The 22,159-nt window shown below is 43.0% G+C and overlaps 1 protein-coding gene across 8 annotated transcripts in view; it reads left to right on the top strand.

The window, feature by feature from the left end:
- Positions 1-22,159, top strand: part of LOC308481672 (uncharacterized protein) — a 395,496-nt gene that overhangs the window by 43,750 nt on the left and 329,587 nt on the right. For 4 of the 8 annotated variants that reach the window (XR_013988775.1, XR_013988776.1, XR_013988777.1 and 1 more), the window contains exons 1-2: positions 11,513-11,730; positions 16,293-16,524. The gene's annotated coding sequence lies outside the window, so the exon portion shown is untranslated. Of the gene's footprint in view, positions 1-9,694; positions 10,335-10,497; positions 10,660-11,512; positions 11,731-16,292; positions 16,525-22,159 lie in introns of those variants that run through there. The other 4 variants (XR_013988773.1, XR_013988774.1, XR_013988778.1 and 1 more) reach the window with 4 other exon arrangements.

The following is a 22,159-nucleotide window of genomic DNA, read 5'->3' as shown; positions in this document are numbered from 1 at the left end:
CACCACCTCTGTTACCATTTGTGTGTTGTTTGGGACTACAGTTCTCTGTGTGAGGGGGAGGGTGCACTATTTTTTAATTTATTACTAGTATTTTCCTTTTGAAATTTTGCGTGTGCCCCATAGAAATCTGTGCTGGGGGCAATGGCCCAATGCCCTCACACATTACGCCACAACTTTACCCTCCTCTAGAGTTTTACATTTAAATCTTTTGTCTATACAGTTTTCCTCTTTTATCCGTATTGAATTTTATGGATAGAATTGTGTGTGGTCATCTTTTAGTATGAGTTCTATTATTCTCAAGTAGAAATACTAAAAAATAAATAAATAGGTTGTTACATTGTGGGTTTTTCTTTTTTTAAAAAAGAAAAAGTTAAGTAAAAATGTTCAGCAAGTTGTTAATTGAGAAAGTTTAATAATAATAATAATAATAATAATAAATTTTTATTTATTTATACCCTACCCTCCCCTGGCCAAAACCGGGCTCTTTGAAGAGAGTCTGATGTAGAAAAGGAATTGGTAGGAAGACTAAGGTAAGATTTACTGAATAAAAGAGCCTTTGCATCTCAGCAATTTTTTCAGGATACCAGCCATTAAACTATTGATCAGTCTACTCAAGATCAACACTTGAGAATAACGGCTTATCTTCAGTGGTGCAGTTAGGTAATTTACCATCCACATTTAATAGTCTTGTACACTCCACTCTTAAGATGGTCATGTGCATGATTTCATTTGTGAAGCACACAATTCACATCCCCTTCCATTCCATGCGTTAAAACTACTTCTACATTCTGGCATGTTAGAGCAAAAACAAACATGCCAGCACTTAAAAAATAATAATATTCTGAGCATATAAGGTTTAGCATTTTAAAAACTTACTTAAAACATAGTGTGCCATGACTACAGGAATAAAATGGTGTTTTCATCTGCTACCCTAATGCTAAACATATTTACTTGGGAAAAAGCACTATTTTGTTGCAGAAAACGACAACAGCTTTTAAATGTAAAAATAATAAAATGAGCACCTGTAACCAGGCACATACCTGGCCAGTTGCCCTGACTATAACATTGTGGTTTTTATTTTATTTTTTTAAAATAAGAATAAACAATGAAATAACCAATGTCAGCCTTGGTGGGCCCCATGACACCCTTGCCAATGTAGGTGTTGACATCTGGGACTGTTTGCAGCTTCCATGATCAACTGCTGACCTCTGAATGCTTGTTTTTGAGATGGGCCTGGACTGTGGGGCTCTGAACTTTAGCTCTGAGGTTGTTGGAGCTTTACCGCTGCTTTTCATTAGCTAATCAGAACATGTCGGAACAATTAACTGCCCCAAAATTTGGAAAATCTTTAATTCTTGAAACTTTGGAAACTCTGGTCAATTCCAACCAACCTGTTTAATAAGCATTTAGTCCGATTTGTGGGGTGATTAGACAATGTTGCACGCAGCAGATGTTAGTCTACACTTTCCAGAACAGTTTTCCATCACTTTTGGGAAGCCGTATTGTTTTACAAGAGCTCAAAATCAGCTTTAACTGAGCAGCCTGACTTTACTGGGATGTGACAGAATCCCACCCAGAAATAGTGAGTCTAGAAGTGCCCCCCTAAGCATGAAAAGTCCTTAGATATCCTGATTATCTAAATTAATTAGCATGGGTGCAACATTTGCTATCAAAGCAAGTGGCAGAAGATCACAGCCGAAGTCATTATTTGACCCCTGCTGAACTGCAGGTTGATGCATCTCCCATAGTAGGAAAAAAGCTAAGCTTACATGGACATTTCCAGCATTTGGACTTTCAAAACAAACACAGCACCGACTTGCTGAGGTGGCATCTCTAGGCAAAAGAAGAAGAAGAAGTAATAATTCCCAGCACAACATATGTTGTTTCACTTACTGGCACATTTATCTTGATTGTTATATCTGTACTTGTAGATTGGTCTAATGATTTAATTCCTATCTTAAAACATAATTTCAGAAGCTGCATTGGTAGAAGACAGAAGCTGTTGATTGGAAGTGAAGAAATGGGATGCAGAGCGCTGAATCCCATGTTTATGATAATATGGACTGAACAATCACCATGAAGGGATACAATTCTGGGGATTGAGTTCTTTGTTTTAACATGTGTTTTTAAAAATTGCAAGATTCATCACATATACTAGTTTTAGAAACCTTTTATCAATCAATTCATAGAAGCATAGAATTATAGAGTTTGAAGGGACGCTGAGAGACATCTAGTCTGACCCCACAGCCTGCCCACAGCCATCCTTGGATGGTTTCGAAGCACCAACCTTCTGGTTAATAGTCAGATGCACTGACCCATTGCACTGCATATCTAGCAAGTCCTTCCATGCTCCCCTTTACTACTGATGGGTTTGCCACCCTGGGCTCCTTTGGGAGGAAGAGTGGGATATAAATTGAGGGTTGTAGCCACTGTTTGGAATACTCAAGAGTAGATCCACTGAAATTAATGAACAATACAAACTTGGGGCCATTAATTTCAATGGGTAAAACTTAGTTGGAGACAACCTTAAATGCAAGAATGAAGTATAGGTAGGAAAGTATAACCCATGGAGACACGAATGGGTCATTATCCAATATGCAATTGTGTCTGGCCTGTGTGTGTGCAGCTTGGTCAGACCTGCTGTCACTCTCTATAGTCATGTGATCTGAGGCCTCTCTGTCATTGGTTGTTCTCCCTCCCCCAGCAGTAGTGTCAGGGCAGGACTTTGAGGCAGATATCCAGGGTCCTGCTCAGCAGAATGAGCAGGAGGGCCTCCCAATGCAGAGGAACTTTGAAGGAAGTGATGTACCGTGGTACCTCAAGTTACAGACTCTTCAGGTTACAGACTCCGCTAATCCAGAAATAGTACCTCGGGTTAAGAACTTTGCTTCAGGATGAGAACAGAAATCGTGCAGCGGCAGCGGGAGGCCCCATTAGCTAAAGTGGTACCTCAGGTTAAGAACAGTTTCGAATTAAGTTCTTAACCCGAGGTACCACTGTAATGTAAACATTGCCATAAGCTCATTAAGCCCAATGTAATCCTAAGAACAACTGAAGAACACAAGAATCTGCTGGAACCGGAAAATGGCCCATCTTGCTCTCACAGGGGCCCACAAAACGCCTATGGTACCCACACTATTACCTAACTTCAGTACTGTTTTCTAGCTACCTTTAATATTTACAGCTAGCATCAATATTACTAGCCAACACCATGGTAGGAAGAATGGCTGGGGAAACCCAGCCAGGTGTGCAGGGTATAACTATAATAATAATAATAATAATAATAATAATAATAATAATAATATCTGTGAGCTACAAGCATTCATCTGCGTAGAGGCTTAGTGGCTGAAGAAATTGGCAGGAGACATATGCTGTGGCCTGGCCTAGCTTGGCTGTGCATGGAACTGCTTGACTTACTGCACTTTGAAAAGCTAGCAAAAGAGCTTTCCTTTCCTTTCGTCCTGCTCCAAGTCGGGAAAGATGCTGGAGATGCAAGGCTGAAGAGCTAACATGCACTTGTTGCAGACAGGCACTGAGGGTTTTTATAGACAATTTGATTCCCACTCCTCCTGAACTGAGCCAATGAACAGGAAGCCTTTGGCTTTTTGTTGAACATTGCATTGCTGGTCCTGAGCTTTGAGCTGGGATGTTGATGACCACTGCTCCTTTGATCCTCTGAGGCTTCGGATGGGTGTGCTGAATAGGGCACTGGGTCCCAGGTATTGGAACCCCATTGAGGAAGTGGTGTCCAGATGTGCCTCAGAAGGGTCAACAACAGCTTCTGGCTCCCTCTTCTCTTCAGAGAATGTCTCATCAAGACCGAGGTCTATGGTCTAACAACCCTGAAGACAGAGCAAACTGTTTGGCTGATCTTGGGGAAGTTCGCATAGAATAAGAATGGGAGGGGGGCATACAAGCCACCAGCTGAGTTTTCTAATGTTCTTTCCACTTTATTAGAGGATCATATATAGCTTTTCCATTGGTTCCCAGGGCAGTTTACACGGAATTGAAATTACAGCAAAAACAAATTTAGAACAATACCATTAAAACAATAGTTGGGGGGGGAGCAGTTGGGGGGGGGAGAAATACAAAGCAGAATGGAAGTACCGTATTTTTGGCTCTATAAGACACACTTTCCCCCTCCTAAAAAGTAAGGGGAAATGTGTGTGCGTCTTATGGAGCGAATGCAGGCTGCGCAGCTATCCCTGAAGCCAGGAGAGCGAGAGGGATTGGTGCGCACCGATCCCTCTCGCTCTCCTGGCTTCAGGGATAGCCACGAAAAGCCTACTGAAAGCTGCGCCCCTTCCATTTCTCCTCCCGCTTTGCTTGAGAGGCGCTGCGCAGAGAGGGAGAGAATTTTTTTTTTCTTGTTCTCCTCCTCTAAAACTAGGTGCATCTTATGGTCGGGTGCGTCTTATAGAGCGAAAAATACGGTAGCTGGCAGAGGTAAAAGAGGTGTGATTAAGAAGCCTGGTTAAAATAATACAGTGGTGCCTCGCAAGACGAAATTAATTCGTTCTGCGAGTTTTTTCGTCTTGCAATTTTTTTCGTCTTGCGAAGCACGGTTTCCCAAAGTCTTCAAAATCACCAAAGTCTTCAAAAACCTCAAAAAAGGCTACCACACCGTGTGCTATGAGTTGCTCCTCGAAGTCACCCTGGGTATTAACGGTTTTAAGAATAAGGAAACAAACTTGCAAGACGTTTTCGTTTTTTTCGTTTTTGGTCTTGCGAAGCAAGCCCATAGGGAAATCCGTCTTGCGAAGCAACTAAAAAAACGAAAAACTCTTTCGTCTTGTGAGTTTTTCGTCTTCCGAGGCATTCGTCTTGCGAGGTACCACTGTATAGATCTTCACCTTGTGCCAAAATGACATTGATGCAAGTGCTGGGTGAGACACCACCATCGAGAAGACTGCACCTCCAATGGCAGGAACACACTAAGGAAGGCCTCTGTTGAAGGCACATATGTGGAAAAGCAATCCTTCTGGCACCTCAGGCTGACAGCATCTGAGAGTGTACAGAGTTCCTGTTCTTCTACAGCAGCCAAGTCTCTCATCCCCTTTGATCTAACATCAAAGTGCCTAAGCATAATGTATTTCCAAGGAATGCTTCCCTTGTCTGTCCTAGCCTGACTGCCTAGGGTGGCAGCAGCCCGTGGTTTACTCGACTGAAGGGCTTTGGGTTCTGCTTTGAGCAGAACATTTCACCTGCCTGGTGGAACTGGAAGACCAAGTCCAAAACACATTCTCACTAAAAACATGCTGCAAAATTCTATTTATTATATGTCCTCCTTGTAAAAAAAAGGTAAAGGACCCCTGGATTGCTAAGTCCAGTCAAAGGCGACTATGGGGTGTGGCGCTCATCTCACTTTCAGGCCATCAGCTTTCTGGGTCATGTGGCCAGCATGACTAAACCACTTCTGGTGCAACTGTGATGGAAACCAGAGTGCACGGAAACGCCGTTTACCTTCCCACTGCAGCGGTACTTATTTATCTACTTGCAGTGGTGTGCTTTCAAACTGCTAGGTTGGCAGAAGCTGGGACAGAGCAACAGGAGCTCGCCCTGTCGTGCAGATTCCAACTGCCAAACTTCTGGTCCTCCTTGTATCCTAGGTCTATTAAGGTGGATGGCCACAACAGACAGTTCTAACTCTATGGTGGTTCCATGGCTATAGAATTTTCTTATATTTTTCAATTGGCCTTCAAGGCATGGTGTAAATTAGCTGGGTGATAGTATGGTTGAACTATGCTTTCCCACCAGCTCTATGGGATATTGCTGAGTTGTAGTTTTAAGTTTTAGAAATTTGTATTGTTGTTCTTTTAACTTACTATTGTTTTTAGTTGTAAACTGATTTGGATAATCAGATGCCCAGAAAAGCAGCATAAACTATTTTAACAATGTTTTAAAGAAATAAAAGAATTAAAGTTGGCAAAATGTGTTATTTTTTCACATCCAGAAAATTGCAACTTCTATACTTTGAAGATGGGTGCTTCTCATTCCTCAAAATGGCTCACTTGAAAGCTTTTCTATGTCTGCAGCCTCCAATCCTGGCAAGTAGCCAAGAGGACAAAACCTTAGCTGACTGGAAACCTTAAGAATTAGTAGTAGAAAGATCCTGATGTGCAAGGATAATTTTTAATCTTGTAGAAATATATCTCCTTGGGCCTCCTGAAGCTCACAAGGGAAAAATATACATGTAGCATTATCTAATTGTAGCTGAATGTGAGCTACATGATGGGAGGGTCTGGGCTGAAGTGAAACAAAGTGATAAATGAATTTCTGTGGTTGAGAGATATTAGATTGGGATGGCAAGACACGGGAACGAAAAATGACTTTATTAAGTCTTCTGTTGCTATTTTACAGCCCTTCTGGGTCCCATCTAAAGTGCACATCTTCATCTGATAGTAAAAGACAACTTTTTTCACCCCGATTTGAACACTATGATGCCCCTTTTTAAAATGTCCCAGTGAGTCACAGGCAAGTATTTTTGCATTGTTTCCAACGTTATGTGTAGGACTACTAGATCAACACCTGTAACCTTCAGTTCTATGAAGCTTGAAACAACAAACAGCAATGAACTTCTTTTAATTTGTGATACAGTTTTATTCCTATACGCTGTTTTTCCTAAAATTAAGGAGAGCTGTGTTAGAAAATATCCTTTTGAATGGGATATAATTTCTTTAAAATAAATAAATGGTTGACTTGTTAAATAGGAATCACCCCTAGGTCAACAGACAGAGAAGTATTTGCAAAAGGTTCACTTCAATTTTTTTAAAACCTGCTTTTAAACCTGTGTGTGGACAGGCGGTCTAGTAAAAGGACTGTAAATGGATTGGACTTATTTGAAAGTCGGGATAAAGCCTGTTTCTACAGCCACCATGCAGTCATTAAAAAATTAAGGATTTTTTTGGGGGGGGTGATATTCAACTAAATTCTTCGGCTAGATTACTGCAATAGGATTCTCTTCTTCTCCCCCTCCCCACGTCTCATACAAGACATGCTAGATACAAGGGCAGCCCCACAGTAGTGAACAGTAGTAAAATATTGAGGTTACCAATACATGGACCACTGTAGTCAGACTACCTTGGTCCAGGAATGGTCACAGCTGGAATATCAGGCAAAGATGATAGAAGGCACACCTAGTCACAGAGGTCACTTGGGGCATTTGTGATAAAGATGGACCACTACCCTCAAACTCCTTCAGATTAAGTGCAAACCTAACCAGAACAGGTAATTGGGCTAACTCTTGTGCATGGGAACCTCTCACCCACAAAGCCTCTGTCTTTGCAGGACACAGCTCAGTTTATTCTCGTCCCGTCCACCACTGCGCCTGGGGCTTGCACAGCCTCATCTGACTCAGATGCAATGGAGAAACAGAGATGGGCATCATCAGTGCACTGATGACACCTTGCTCCAGAACGCCTAATGACCACACCCTGCAACTTCATGTAGATAAAACAGTGAACTGTAAACATCAGGGGGCTTAAGGGAACTCTCCCAAATGCATGTCTCCGGACATGACCCTGCAGATAGGAAGACAACCACCATAACATAGTGCCACTGATGCCCATCTCACAAGGTCAGGATTGCACCATTTTCAAGGATGTATTGGATGCTGTGGAAGAGTGGAGTCTCGCAAGGTAGGTACTAATTCAAGTCAGACACTAGATATATAAAACCATACTTTCAGATTCAGTGTTTAGCGTCCATTACACACCACCAACATCCAGTTCCATTCTCAGAAGTCACTAACATGAATTATGGCTTTATCACTGAAACAGAATGTATTCCTAGCTACATTTCCAAGCAGCAGTAGTTTGCTTGCATATTCTATTCCATGATGTTCACATTGCCAGGGCAGTAGGGAGCGTTCCTAAGAGTCGGCACCTCCTTTTTCAAGCAACCCAGAGAAGGCAGCAGCAAATAGCCACTGGGTTTTTAAGCAGCAGAATCAAGAGAACTGTAGAGTTGGATGGAACTACAAGGGTTATCTAGTCCAACCCCCATAAAATGCAATAATATTTCGCCCAATGTGGGGCTCAAACCCATGAGAGTAAGAGTCTCATGGTCTACAGACTGATTTACCCCTGATATGAGGTGGGGGTGATCATTTGAATGAGGGGTGCTTCTTACAATCAGGGCTGACCAGTGGAGACTGGTTCATTAGGGGGCTTGAGGCACTGCCCCACTGCTCCCAGTTTGCTATCACCCAGCCCCCACCTGCCTGCTTTCATACTTATCACCAATCCAGGGATGGCAATGGCTGTCAGCATCCTCCTCAGTCTCAGTGTTGTTTCCTCCCAGTGAGGTGGGGGGGAAGTAGAATAAGCTGCCTCTTCCTGTCATGGCTGATGGCTCTGCCTACTGTTGGTCTCCCAGCCTTCTGCTCTGCCAGTCTCAGAAGGTACCAACCACCATTGGAACTGAAGCAGGTATACAACCTTCTTCAATAAGGCTGCCCACCTCAGTTCTGCTCAAGCCCTCTGCTACCCTGTACCTCTCTTCACAGTAAATCCACTATCCCCAGAAGAAGGAATTGTAGGCAGGGTCCCCCCCCCAACTGGAACTTGCTAGAACTCAGTTCCGGCACCTCTCAGGTGGGTGTTATTGCCATTATAAGAGTGAGTTCCGGCACCTCTTTTTCTAGGTCTAAATGGATTGCGTCAATTGGACTGACCCAACATTTCTTGGGAGAAATGCAATGACAAACCTAGACAGCATCTTAAAAAGCAGAGATATCACCTTGCCAACAAAGGTCCGTATAGTAAAAGCTATGGTTTTCCCAGTAGTGATGTATGGAAGTGAGAGCTGGACCATACAGAAGGCTGATCACCGAAGAATTGATGCTTTTGAATTATGGTGCTGGAGGAGACTCTTGAGAGTCCCATGGACTGCAAGAAGATCAAACCTCTGCATTCTGAAGGAAATCAGCCCTGAGTGCTCACTGGAAGGACAGATTATGAAGCTGAGGCTCCAATACTTTGGTCACCTCATGAGAAGAGAAGACTCCCTGGAAAATACCCTGATGTTGGGAAAGATGGAGGGCACAAGGAGGTAGGAGGTTCACTCAGAAGCACTTCCAGGGGTGAAGTGCCATGGGAATGAATCCACACAACTTGGAATCCTTTCCTCAAGGTCAGAATAGTGACACAATAGGAGGTGTTGTTACCAGTGGTGGTGGAATAGACCGTGCCAGTTTCAGATTGTGGACAGTGGAAGGGATATAATTTTCGAATATCCCTTTTTACTAAGTTGTTTGTGGTGTTTTTTTTTTTTTTTTTAAAAAACTATTTACAAGTAACAAATTTGCTGCCTGCCCTAAAAAAAGTTCCTCTCTAATGCGCTAAATGTTTTGATTTCAGGTTGGTTCCTTTTTGTTTTAAATTGGCGCGCTCTCACCTGCAGTCTAAAGTGGTGCAGTCCATTCTACCGCCCAATTTCCCTGCAGGTGTAGACCGGCAAGGTAGGTATAGCGACCTGGGGACGTTGTAGGGAACCAACTCCGAATTAAGGTTGTTTGTGTTTTTTTAAAGAGCATATTGGCGCGGCCTTGGTGGAAGTTAGCCGTGGGGACTGGAGGAGAAGTGCCGCGGAGCTTTCCGGGAGCTGCTTGCTCGGGCAGGCGCTGTTCTGTAAGGGGGCCTGAAGGGATACCCGGCCGCGACTCGTTGCTCAAGAACAAGGCGCGGTCGGAACTCGGAACATCTTCAACTTTTTGCGCACGTGCGCACAAAGGGATCATTTGGCGCCGCGACGCGCTCCCCCTCCTCCTTGGGGTTAACAACGCCTTTCCTCGTGGTATCCAAAACAAAGCGCGCGCAGGCCATTGGAAAGAGAGGAAGAATCAGTCTACCCTTGTGGACTTTCCCCATCTTCCAGGCTCGCTATGATCCACATCCCCTTCCCCCACCCCGCTTCTAAGACTTGTTTGCTGAGGGGTCTTAGTTTTTAAAGAGCGAAATCGTTACAGCATGGCATGGAGGATGGCACAATGCAATAGCGGCGGCTGGGGGGCGGGGGCAGCTGCCTTAATTTTTCCTTTTGTGTCCTTTTCACGTCTCCGCAACGAGGCACCCGACTTGGGTAAAAGTTGCAGAAGCGGGATCGACGTGAGAAAAAAGTTAAGCGCAAAGCAAGCCGAGCTCTTGGCTGCGCCTTTGTTTGGCGCCGGGGGACGCGAGGAGCGGCCGGCCGGCCGAGGGGGAGCCACTTAGCTCAGATAGACGGACCCGCCGCAATTGCATTGTTTTCTCCTCCTCCTCCCCCCGCCGCCCCGTCCAGCCGTTTGGAAGAGGAAGGAGGAGAAAGCGGAAGGGGTTATCCTTCTGTCTCCTAAGGTGAGTTGCGTTTCTCTTTTGTGGAGCGCCGCGAACTTTAACCATTCTTCTCCCCCCATCCTCCCCAAAACAGCGGGACTTTATAAAAGTTTTCTTTTTGTGTGTTCAATATCCCTCCCCTCCCCAGCCCGGCCTTTGCTGTGTGCGTTAGTTAGGAAGCTGCAGCCTCAGTGGCAGGCAGTTTAGTCTGGGATTAGAATGTGCTCTTGGCGTCCGGGTGTGTTTGTGTACTTCCCCTCCTTCTCATTGATAAAAATATGGAGCAAGTGGAACGAACAGGCTGGGACTGAGACTTGTTGCTTTTGGGAGACGGCTGAAAACAATGGTTTGTAGATAAGAATGGAGGCGGCGGGGTTGCGGGGGGGCGGGAAGGACTGTTTTTGGCTTTCTTCCCTAGTCCCCACACTCTCTGCGTTCCTCGACCCCCTTCCCTTTCATTTTGGGAAGCGGCTCCAGTAGCCCCTATTCAGGGAGGACAGGTGAAAAGCCTGGCGGGTCCCTATTATTATGGGCTGCCGGGTGCTCTCGTTCCCACCGCTCCCTCCCTCTCGCTGTGCAACAGGTAGAGAGATGTCAAAAGCTGGTTGCTGCCGAGCTCCTTTGCGCGAGGACGCTTTTGTTCCCCTTGGCTGGATGGAGACGTTTCCAAAAGTGAAAGGGAAACGTGTTAACCCTACATCTTGCTGGCCTCCCCTATCCTGCACCTCCCTCCCCCCGCTCACTTTGGGTGTGAGGATATCTTTCCCATTTTCGGGAAATCAAGAAAGACCTTGTTCTTGGGAATCGTAAGGGGAGGGGGCTGGGAAGGGGAATCGCGCCTAGCCCGAATACCGAGGGGAATTGTTCTCAATGACCGTCAAGGGGAATCCAAACAAAGAGGTGCATCTACCGGAAATAATGATTTGAGAGATTCTCCTCCTTGCCCCCTCCCGCCTCCATTAAAATTGTTTTTCTGGGAGGCTCAGTTAGAGGGAAGTTTTGAACTGGAGGCTGTGATGAGGCGCAAAGGGAAGTCTACGAGAGGCTTCTTTTTGGGGGGGAGGAAAAAAAAGTTGCAGGGCAGGATCTGTTCAAAAGAAGAAGAGAAGGCTGAAGTTAGACTTGAGGTGCTCTTGGATGGGGGTGGGTGGGGAGAGGGAGGGAGGGGGAGGGAAAGGGGGTGAGAGGGAGAAACCTGCTGCCGCTTGCTGGTTCTTTGTCTGCTCAGGGAACTTGAACAAAAGAGGAAACTCGGATGAACTCTCCATCTCCCCTTCTGGGTTTATCTGGTCTTTTCAACAGTTTATTCAAACTTCTCCAACTTCTCCCAAAGACTTTGTAGAATGTTCCAGCTACTGCTCAGAGAGTCCTGGTTTTTAATTTTAATATATTTTTTGGTCTTAAGAGAAGAAGGAAGGTGAGTTACTTCTGCTATTTCTCTCCCCCTCTTCCCTTTGTGGCTTTGTTATCAACTGAAAGTGTTAAGTGGAAACTGCTTAAGGTTGGGATGTGTGCATCAGACTAGTGTGGAATCCACTTGGGTCTGGATGTTAATAAGCTGGGGGTATGATGTTGATTTTGTTAATGCCTGCAATTCTGTCAGTTTGGATCTGCTTATGTAATGCAGTTTGGCGGGCACCAAGGGGGGGGGGGAGAGACTGCCTCTTGCTTGAGATGTGGATTCTCAGGACAGTGACTGGGAAGAGTGTTTTTTGTGACTGGGGGCGCTGGCTGAACCATGAATGGGATGCTGAAATGATCAGATTGAAGGGAAGGTGGACATTTTGGAAGGTGTGGTCTACATTGAATCTGCCTGGGTGAGATGCAGGTGAATGCTGGTTCTTTGTTGATGTGTGAGTTTGTGGAGGCATAAATGTAAGGTAGGTACCAGCAGAAACCTCTCTACTTCTGTAGAACTAGGAAGCTGTTCGGAGTTGGACCATTAGGATAGCACATTTCACTGTTAAATGGGCCATTATTAAGATGGAAGTTTTCAGGCTACTTTCCAGTATACTTGTGAAAATCTTGTGTTCTTTTTGTTTGTTTCAAAGCTCTGGCATTTCTCCCCTTTTGTTAAGTTTTGGTAACTTACATTATATTCCTATTTGCTCTCTTCTTCTTATTATTATTTAAATTATTTGTCCTGGTTTTTTCTGTTTCTTTCAATAACCACTTTTTTCTTAATCCCATTGTTTCCCTGCTTTCCCCAGTTGCTGTGTTCCTTTTGATTTATGGTACCTACCATTCTACAATTTTTTTCTTATACACGACATTTGTTTTGCAGTGATATCTGCAGGCATGTCTTCTTTTAATACTTTATTTTGAAACAGACTCTTACACTACAGAGTTACACTAGTTTAATACTTCTTTCCTCCCCAGGGAATCCTTGAAAGTTTAGTTCCATGATGTGGACTAGAAATCTTCAGTGCGATTTTCAGCGCCCTTGCAGAACTTCATGTTCCAAGGATCTTTGATGAAACCATGCTAGTTGGATTGGTACCAAAGCATTTTAAGTTTGTAGTGTATATCCGTCCTTCATTTTCTCCTCACTTTTCTCTCACAAATGTTAGTAGATCCACAGGAGAGCCTGCAATGGACAGATTATTTCCTGTCATGGCTGGTCTTGTTGAACCAATATACCGTAATTCTAGCACTTGGATCTAGTACTGGAATGACAAATGCTGGATCTAATGTGCGGTAACACACAGGCCTTGTCTATGTAGGAAATTCTGGAGCACATTCTGAGTATTGTAACCACCGATAGAGCCAGGCTGGTAAGATCACTAGTACAGATAAAAGTATTGGCAATCTGGTCACTGTGTGACTAGGCCTTCATATGAGTCCAGTTGTGTGATTCCTGTACAAGTGTTCCAGTTAAGGGCTGATGTTAAGGTTTGAGAGTGTAAGCTGTAGTGCCAGAAATACTTACAAAGTTCATTAAGCTCAGCAGAGCTCAGAACAATAGAATACTTCAATAGAGCTACAAAGGAGAGAGGGTGGGAAGAAAAATAGAGAAAACAGGCTCCTAACTTGTACCACCTCATATCTCATATTTTCCAACTTCTCCTGTTCCTGTATTGTTCAGTTTTCTTATTAATTTAATCTTATTACTTTAATTTTTGCTTACATCTTTGTTTAATGTATTTCACTGATTCCCTGTTAACTTTCCTACTCCATTTCTTACCTGAGGCTCTAAAGCTATTTCCAAGGGCTTTTCAACAACAATAGAAGCTTCAATCCTATAGAAATATTGTGGGGGTTGTGCAGTCACTATTGTGATTTGTAGTTGAGGAATTGCACTTGGTACATATTTAGGCAATGTGCACTTGTTCTACGCCTAAAATTCAAGCAAGTTATGAAAAGGGAAGTTGGCCTTTTAATAGTCAGTGCTAAAGGTTGCCTTTGGTTTTGGGAATCAGCTGTGAAGTGTGGTTAGAAATCTTAAAAACAAAACAAAAACAAACATCACCTAGACTTGTACAGAAAAAGATCCCTGTTGGATTAGGCTAAAGGCCCATCTAGTCTAACATTCTGTTCTCACAGTGGCTCATGGGAAGCCTGCAAGCAGGACATGAGTGTGACAATACTTCCTCCACTTGTGCCCATTCAGAGGTATACCACTTCTGAAAATCTAGGTGACTGCTTAGATTCTGTTGGATTTTATACTCATAGTCAACATGACTGCAATAATAATAATAATAATAATAATAATAATAATAACAACAACTTGTCTTTTTGGTGCTACCAGACAGACGCTTCATTGTTTTTGCAGCAAGAGACTAACGTGGCCACCCCTATCAAAAAATGGTAGGACCACAGTTTCCAGAAGATAAGTTGTAACCATATTTGGGAAGAGAACTGTGGCTAGTTTAACCATGTAGTTCAAACAAGTATGTTACACTACAGTCAAATGTAGCAAAGCCTCTTTCTCACTGCAAAGCACCCCTGGAGGCACTGTTTTGCATGGGAGAAGAGGTGAGAAGGAAGGGAATGCTTAAGGCAGGCATAAGCAAATGTGGCCCTCCAGCTGTTTTGGGACTACTCATCCATAGCTAACAGGACCAGTGGTCAGGGATGATGGGAATTATAGTCCCAAAACAGCTGGAGGGCCAAGTTTGGCCATGCCTGGCTTAAGCCTTCCCTGCTGGCCCTCTTGACCCTGAAGATCCTCTCTGTTCCTTTAGTTTCTGCTAGTATTGCAGATCCATGTTTACCTTGCAGACATGGGTCTGGAAAATCACAGGGTTAGAAATTTAAATAGGGATGGGAAATTTCAGGGGGAAATTGATGGGCGGAAGGAAGTGATTTGAGCAACTCTCTTCCTTCCATCCTTTTTCTGGTGCAGATTGCCCTTTGGGCTTTGTTATAGTGTAATGAAGTTATAGTGTACCTTGCAACTAAATCTACAGGAACAGAAAACTTTCAAATGTATGCAGATTATAATGTCAGGAGAGCATGGGGGACACATTTCCTCAGAGTGGTGATGGCTTCTTGTCTGGTTCTGCATGCCATTTCATCATCTATCACTCCATGCTGTATCTGCATAAGGGTTGAGTTGCCAGTCACTTTAAACCAGGGGTCAGCAAACTTTTTCAGCAGGGGGCCGGTTCAATGTCCCTCAGACCTTGTGGGGGGCCGGACTATATTTTGGGGAAAAAATAATGAACGAATTCCTATGCCCAACAAATAACCCAGAGAAGTATTTTAAATAAAAGCACACATTCTACTCATGTAAAAACATGCTGATTCCCGGACCATCTGCGGGCCGGATTTAGATGGCGATTGGGCAGGATCCGGCCCCCAGGTCTTAGTTTGCCTACCCATGATATTAAACAATCTTCCCTTTAACAAGCAGTTAGGAGTAATGTTTGTAACTCTTTAGATTTGTGGGCCCACTTGTAATTGCCTAAGAGTCTAGGATGGTATCCATTTGATACTCTTCTAGTGATCGTGTTAGTCTTCTTGTAATACTTCGTGATTTATGCAAACAACAAAATTTGTGTTTTACTGTGCACCAAACTCAAATCGTTATTTGAATAGAAAGATTGGGAAACGTCTCTGCTGTAGTTGCTAGAAATTAATGGCTAATGATAAGTTGTCAGAGGTAAGATTTAAAAGTTCAATGCACGTGGAAAAACCCTATTGAGGAAAAGTTGCTTCTGTAATACTCCTAAAATGGGTGATGCCTAATAGTAAAAGTACAGTGGTTGAGATAAAATGGGTTAGGCTGCAACCCTCTATGCCTTTACCTGGGAGGAACTCCCATTAAGTCCAGTGGAGCTTACTTCTTAAATAGGCACACATAGATTTGCACTGCAATAAAAGCTTCTAGAACAGTGGCTCCCAATTAGCTAAGTACTGCAGACCCTGTGTTTTTCAAAAGCCAAGTTATGGACACCTTACTTCTGAACATTTTCATATCTCTATAGCATTGGTAGCTTTTGTTATGTGAATGGTGCCACAGATTCCCTGGATAGTTTATGTGAACCCCTTGAGGTCTGCGAACCCCCAATTGGGAACCACTATTCTAAAGCAGGGGTGGCTCACCTGCTGTTTGGGGTTCTGGTTTACCTTCCCCACCAAGCATTTTTCTGCCCCCCACCTAAGCCCTACCAGGTTTTGCAGCAGCAAAAAGGAAAACTACACAGTAGATTCTGCACTGGGGTGGGCAGAGCACAGTGCTCTGATGGGGATGCAAATCACCCTTGTGTGTGCAAATGGTCACACTCATCATTGGCATGTGGTCCCCTAGAGCATCCCTGTTCCAAAGGAATATCAGGATTGTTCTACACAAACGAGGCTTACAGGAGTCTTCCAGTAGAACTCTAAGCATGTTTAGGTGAAAACAGACCCTACTTAAAAATCAGTCGGACTTAATTCCAAGTATGTGTGCTTACAATCATAGCTTTAGAATTATTTTATAGTGAAACTGTTGAAATGTGCCAATACCAAATCTTACCTTTCACTTCTATTGAACAGGTAAACTGTGTGAATATCTCTGAAGGATGATACCTGCCAGCAAGCTACGTCTAAATCAGTATCAACCAGAACCAGACAGATGCCATGTTTTATTAACCTTCTCATTGTGGAATACAGTGTAAACCAAAGAAGACACTAATATTTGGATTTATAAGTTGTAAGAATTTCTCCAAATGGAAGCTGGTGAAAATTGTATGTGAATGGCTTGGTCACCTCTGTGATTCAGAATAAGGTATGTGTAAAGTAAACAGTGTTGCTCAGAATAAGTCTTACTCAACTACTGATTTGATGCCAAACTTAGGATTGCTCCTTTAGCTATGTTATGCATGTCAGTTATGTGCTCCAAAATATGTTCATTTGTTAAATACAGCTTCTGAAATGTTGAGGCATGTATCAGGGGTGGTCCTCCAGATGTTGTTGGAGTCAGTCAGTCCCAGTCGGCATTGTTAATGGTCAGGGATGTTTGGAGCAGGAGCCAGCGTGGTGTCAGACTAGAACCTGGGAGAACAGGGTTCAAATCCCCTACTCAGCTTTGTAGCTCACTGGGTGAACTTGGACCATTCACTGCCTTTCAGGCCAACCTGCTTCGCGGGGATGTTGTGAGGGTGAAATGTGAAGTGGTACAACCATCTATGCTGCCTTGAGCTCCTTGGAGGAAATAAATAAATAATAAATAAATAAATAAACAATAAACATCTGGAGGGCCACAGGTTGTGTGTGTGTGTGTGTGTGTGTGTGTCTGTCGATTGATTGATTGATTGATTGATCGATCTATCTGGATCTGGCTGGCTTGAGCCTTGTTGGTTCACAGTGACAAGAAGAGATTCTTAACTGGCTAGTTCAGAGGGATCAGGTGGTCTAGGTCAAGAAACATATTGTGACCATAGACTTGACCTTCCCAGTCTGAGCAACTTGTCACAGACTCATTTATTTCATTTATTTCCATTGCCTCTGCTGCCTCTTCGTCTTTTCCTGCCCGCCCTGGAACCCAACCTTCAATGTGACTTGGGCCACATTGCCTTTTTGGACTCTTGGTTACTGTTTTCAATATTACCTCCTTTGACCTTGCTTGGCCTTACTAAATGATACCTGTATTGGGTGTTGCTGTTCTTAAAAGGTGGTTAGGATCTCTGGACTTTGAATATGCCTACTTTGGGTATTTTTCCTTTCACCTTCTGAAATTTGCTTCAGGCTTTTCTTTTAAGTTTGTTTTGTTGGATGCTTTTTGTGGAAGCCAACCATTTGTACATATTGTGAGTGTCCATTTAAACAGTGAATTAGGCTATGGCTTTAAGTGGTCAAGGTGGATACTATGGGAGAGGAATAAGTATTTGGGTGAAATATTAGTGTTGGGAATAGAAGCAATTTTTTGGATTTGTTTAAGATAGGGTGAATGTTAAATGCATGCCTCTAAAAGGTATCTCAGATAGTTGTGATGTTTGCTTTGGCTTTTGTCTTGTCAGTTTTGTATGCTCTGTTTGTATTTAGGGCACAGTTAGTGCCATGAAAATAGTTGCTTTTGATATGCATATTTTCTCCCAAAAGATTTGTTGAGGTCTGTTAAAGATGTAGGGCAGTTAAGTATGCACTCCTTAAGAAAAAGTGTTGAGGATGGCTGGTTTTTTTATTTTAACATTAGGGAGAGAAGAATAATCTCTTGTTTTCCAAGTTGTAAAGAGAACTTCAATTTCCCCCCTCCCAAATCTGCATTATATTGAGGGTTTATTATTATTATTATTATTATTATTATTATTATTTATTATAATATTAATAATAATAATAATTTATACCCCACCCATCTGGCTGGGTTTCCCCAGCCACTCTGGGTGGCTCCTAATTGAATATAAAAAACACAATACAGGATTAAACATTAAAAACTTCCATTGCCAGGGCTGCCTTCAGATGTCTTTTAAAAGTAGGATAGTTGTTTGTTTCCTTGACATCTGATGGGAAGGTGTTCCACAAGGCAGGCGCCACTACCGAGAAGGCCCTCTGCCTGGCTTCCTGTAGTCTCACTTCTCACAGTCAAGGAACCGCCAGAAGGCCTTCGGTGCTGGACCTCAGTGTCCAGGCTGAACGATGGGGGTGGAGATGCTCCTTCAGGTATACAGGACTGAGGCTGTTTAGAGCTTTAAAGGTCAGCACAAACACTTTGAATTGTGCTCAGAAGCATACTGGGAGCCAATGCAGGTCTCTCAGGCCGGTGTTACATGGTCCTGGCAGCTGCTCCCAGTCACCAGTCTGGCTGCCGCATTCTGGTTTATTTGCAGTTTCCGAGTCACCTTCAAAGGTAGCCCCAAGTAGAGCGCATTGCAGTAGTCTAAGTGGGAGATAACTAGAGCATGCACCACTCTGGCAAGACAGTCTGCAGGCAAATAGGGTCTCAGCCTGTCTACCAAATGTAGCTGGTAGACAGCTGCCCTGGACACACAATTGACCTGCGCCTGCATTGATGTGGTAATTTCTTCCTTGTTGTTTCATGGTGCTTGTAATGTTAAAATTGAGGAATCAGGCAGCTCCTTCCCATGCAAATGTGACTTCCCTTTTCAGCTCAAGTTGTACTTAAGCAGAAGATTGAGGTGTGTATTGAAGCTGCAAATGGAAGCTTGTGTTCCCTTCATCCCAAGCATATCCCGGATATAGGCTAGGATTCTTACATTTTGGTAGTTGCTTGGCATTGTGATGCTGATGATGCTGATAATGGCTGCATAGGAGTGGAAGGGGGATGGGGGCAACCAAGGAGGGGGAGGCACTTTGACCAGGAAGACAACATTGCATAAAGAAAAGGTTGTATGAGCAACCAATAAAGACAAAATGGTTGGTCCTTAGAAAGTTTAACAATATTTGAGTCTAGATTAACAATGCAGATAGTAAACTAAAAGCAAAAAAACAAAATCTCTGACTTTATATTGTCCGTAGCTGTAAATTTTGTGACTTAATTTCTACAGCCGTTCACATAAAATTTACCACTTCAGTTTTAATCATCAGCATAATCTTCATTTTGCTTTTGAGAATATGGGCTAACTACTTTAAGCTACTATTGCTTAAAGCATAGCTTTACAAACTGCGTGTTGAGACACGTTAGTTGAATATGGGCAAACTATGGTACTACAAGTACTTCTTCCTGTAAAAAAAGCTCTTACTCCTATTGGAACAACTAACAATCTTATATTGTACACACTTACATAGGAGTAATTTCCATTGAACTCCCTATGACTTACTTCTGAGTAGACATACATAGGATTACACTGCTCCAAAGAAAAAAGTTTGAAACATATAGGCTATATCAATCTGCTTCAGACAGTTAATTTATTATTATGAAGCAGATTACAAATTAAGTGGTGATAGGAAACATTGTGTTTTAAGTTTGTTTGTATTATTTTAGGTAGTGGATTTCTGTATCCTTCTGTAGCCTTCTACAAAACAATGTTCTCTTAAAAAAAGAAAAACCACTCCATAAAACCCTCCATAATGATTCACTGTAATTAGTATGAATTATGTAAAATGGCCGTGGAACTAATATGATTTCCACCACTGAGAATTTCACTGCAAGATTGTTGGGTTTTGGAATTGGTATGGAAGCTGGAGAAACTCCAAATTCTTCACCACAGTGGTGCTATTTTTCAGATTAGAGACTTGCTTCATTGCTTTTTTGCCAGTGGCGAATCTTGTAAGAGCATGCCTGTCCTGGGTATAAGCTCTGCTCCCCAAATAGGGAGGTTTCCTTGTCAACAGAAACCTTCAGAATCAGCACTGAACGAAATTATGTTTTTGAGAACATTTTTAATGGCAATTGCTTTTAGAATGTTTTTAATTGTAAACTGCTTTTATATGGTTTTTTTTAATAGTAATTGTTTTTAGAATGTTTTAACTGTTTAGCTATTTTTTATTTGGAAACATTGGTGTGTTTGCCACCCTGGGCTCCTTTGGGAAGAAAGGCTGGATATAAACTAAAACAAGTAATAATTAAAAGCAATTGGGTCACGATGCAGTGATTGTGTAAGGTCTCTCATAGAACTTATATGTTGGTAACGTTAATTTTTCCAGTAAAATTAGTGACAAGTCAAAGCTCTTGGTTTCAACTGGATTGGGGCCTGCGTGTTTGGACTGGGGTCTGTGACTTTCGTGAGTACACAGCTCGGGGGTACTTCTGGGATCCTTTGCTGTCACTTGAGTCTCAGGTGACCTTGGTGACTTGGAGTGCCTTCCATCAGCTTCAGCTGGTGGCCCAGCTGTGCCCCTATCTGGACAGGGATAGCTTACCGGTAATTTTTGTTGCCTGTGCTCTGGTAATCACTGGCCAGGTTGCTCAAAGGGGCAAGACAGTTTGAGCATATAAAGCAGCCATGACCCGACCACACTGGCTGCCAGTTAGTTTCTGGGCCCAAGTGCTAGTTTTGATCTCTAGAGCCTTAAATGGCTCAGGACCTCAAAGATCACCTCTCCCCATATGAACTGACCCAGACACTCTGATTGTCATCTGAGGCTCTTGTTTGTGTGCCTCTTTCATGACAGGTCTGAAAGGTGGTAACATGAGAGAGGCCTTTTCTGTGGTGACTTCCTACTTGAGGAATGCTCTCCCCAGGGATTCAGCGCCAGGCAAAAACCTTATTCTCTTCCAGGCTTTTGACTAATTAAACCATCTATAGCCTTTTAAACTAGGGGGTATTGTTTTTGTTTGTTACAATGGTATGTATTTTTGTATTCTAAACCTCCCTGTGATCCTCAGATGGATGGTATAGAATTTTAATCAACAACAACATAACTGGGTGTGATGCATTCCAGTGATACTATAATATTTTCCTGTTCTTCTGTTTCTCTCTGTCTCTAATCTCTTACTTTCCTGTTATCAGGTTTGTTTGTTTCTAAAGCCAGTGTTCCTAAATCCTAAAGGCTGAATGTTTCAGTCTGACATTCCTGTTCAGTACTTAATTTCTTCTCAAAGTAGGCTATAGGATATCATATAGATATATATAAAATTCCCGTCTGGCTTTCTAGTAAAAGGACTTACCATACAACATGGCTTATCTGTGTCAAGGACAGCTGAAATTAAATAGGGGAGCAATTCATTGTCTCTTCCTCACTGCTGTTGTTTGACTGCATATTTACATTTGTGCAAAGGGTTAACACTAAAATGGGGAAGGATTTGCATTATGAAGGCTGTGAAAGAGTCTGATTCTTATAGGTTCATTGCAATAACATGCCTCTAGCATTCTTACTGTGGTCTGAGATGTTGGAGCATCCTTCCTGGTGAAGTATAGTACCTTCCACCTCAACAGGATTAACAGGGTCAGGCTGTGAATGAACTGGGAGGCCAAGAAATGGATCTTCACCTCTGGTGGGGTTTATTTTTCTCATTTTCACATCCATTTTTTCTTTGACACATCAGTTTAGGGATTATAGTGTTCATCTCTTTATTGAGTGGTTGGACATTTTCCTGAAAGATCTGCAGCAAGGTTTCTTTGACCTTGGGAATTGTGAGGGGTTAGGAGGCTGGTTCTTCCAGCTGGCATTTAGGGGAGGCTGGGAACTAATTTGGAGGCAGGGTAGGGTAAGTAACCCAAGGCACCTTTGGGTGAAGTGCTTCTGACCAACCACTTTCCATTGCTGCCTGACTCAAGTGGATTATTAGTCCAGTATTCTTGGGATCAAGTGGAGCCACCCTGCTGAATGCTGGGCAGCAGGGGCAGGTTGGGGAAGCAAGCCTTCCCCTGAGCTCAACTTCATGGTGAGTTGGCAGTGAAAACCTCACTTCAGTGGATTGGGTTTGAGTGGGGGTAGTATTGCCCAATAATTGAGATAAAGGCATGAGGATGTTCCTCCCCCATGCAAATTCCTTTCTCTCTGTTACCTGCTCTCTTGCTGCA

This window comes from Podarcis pityusensis (genome assembly GCF_964106645.2).
Source record: "Podarcis pityusensis genome assembly, chromosome: 7".
In the NCBI taxonomy this organism is placed as follows: Eukaryota; Metazoa; Chordata; class Lepidosauria; order Squamata; family Lacertidae; genus Podarcis; species Podarcis pityusensis.
This window is presented reverse-complemented; position numbering and strand designations above follow the sequence as displayed.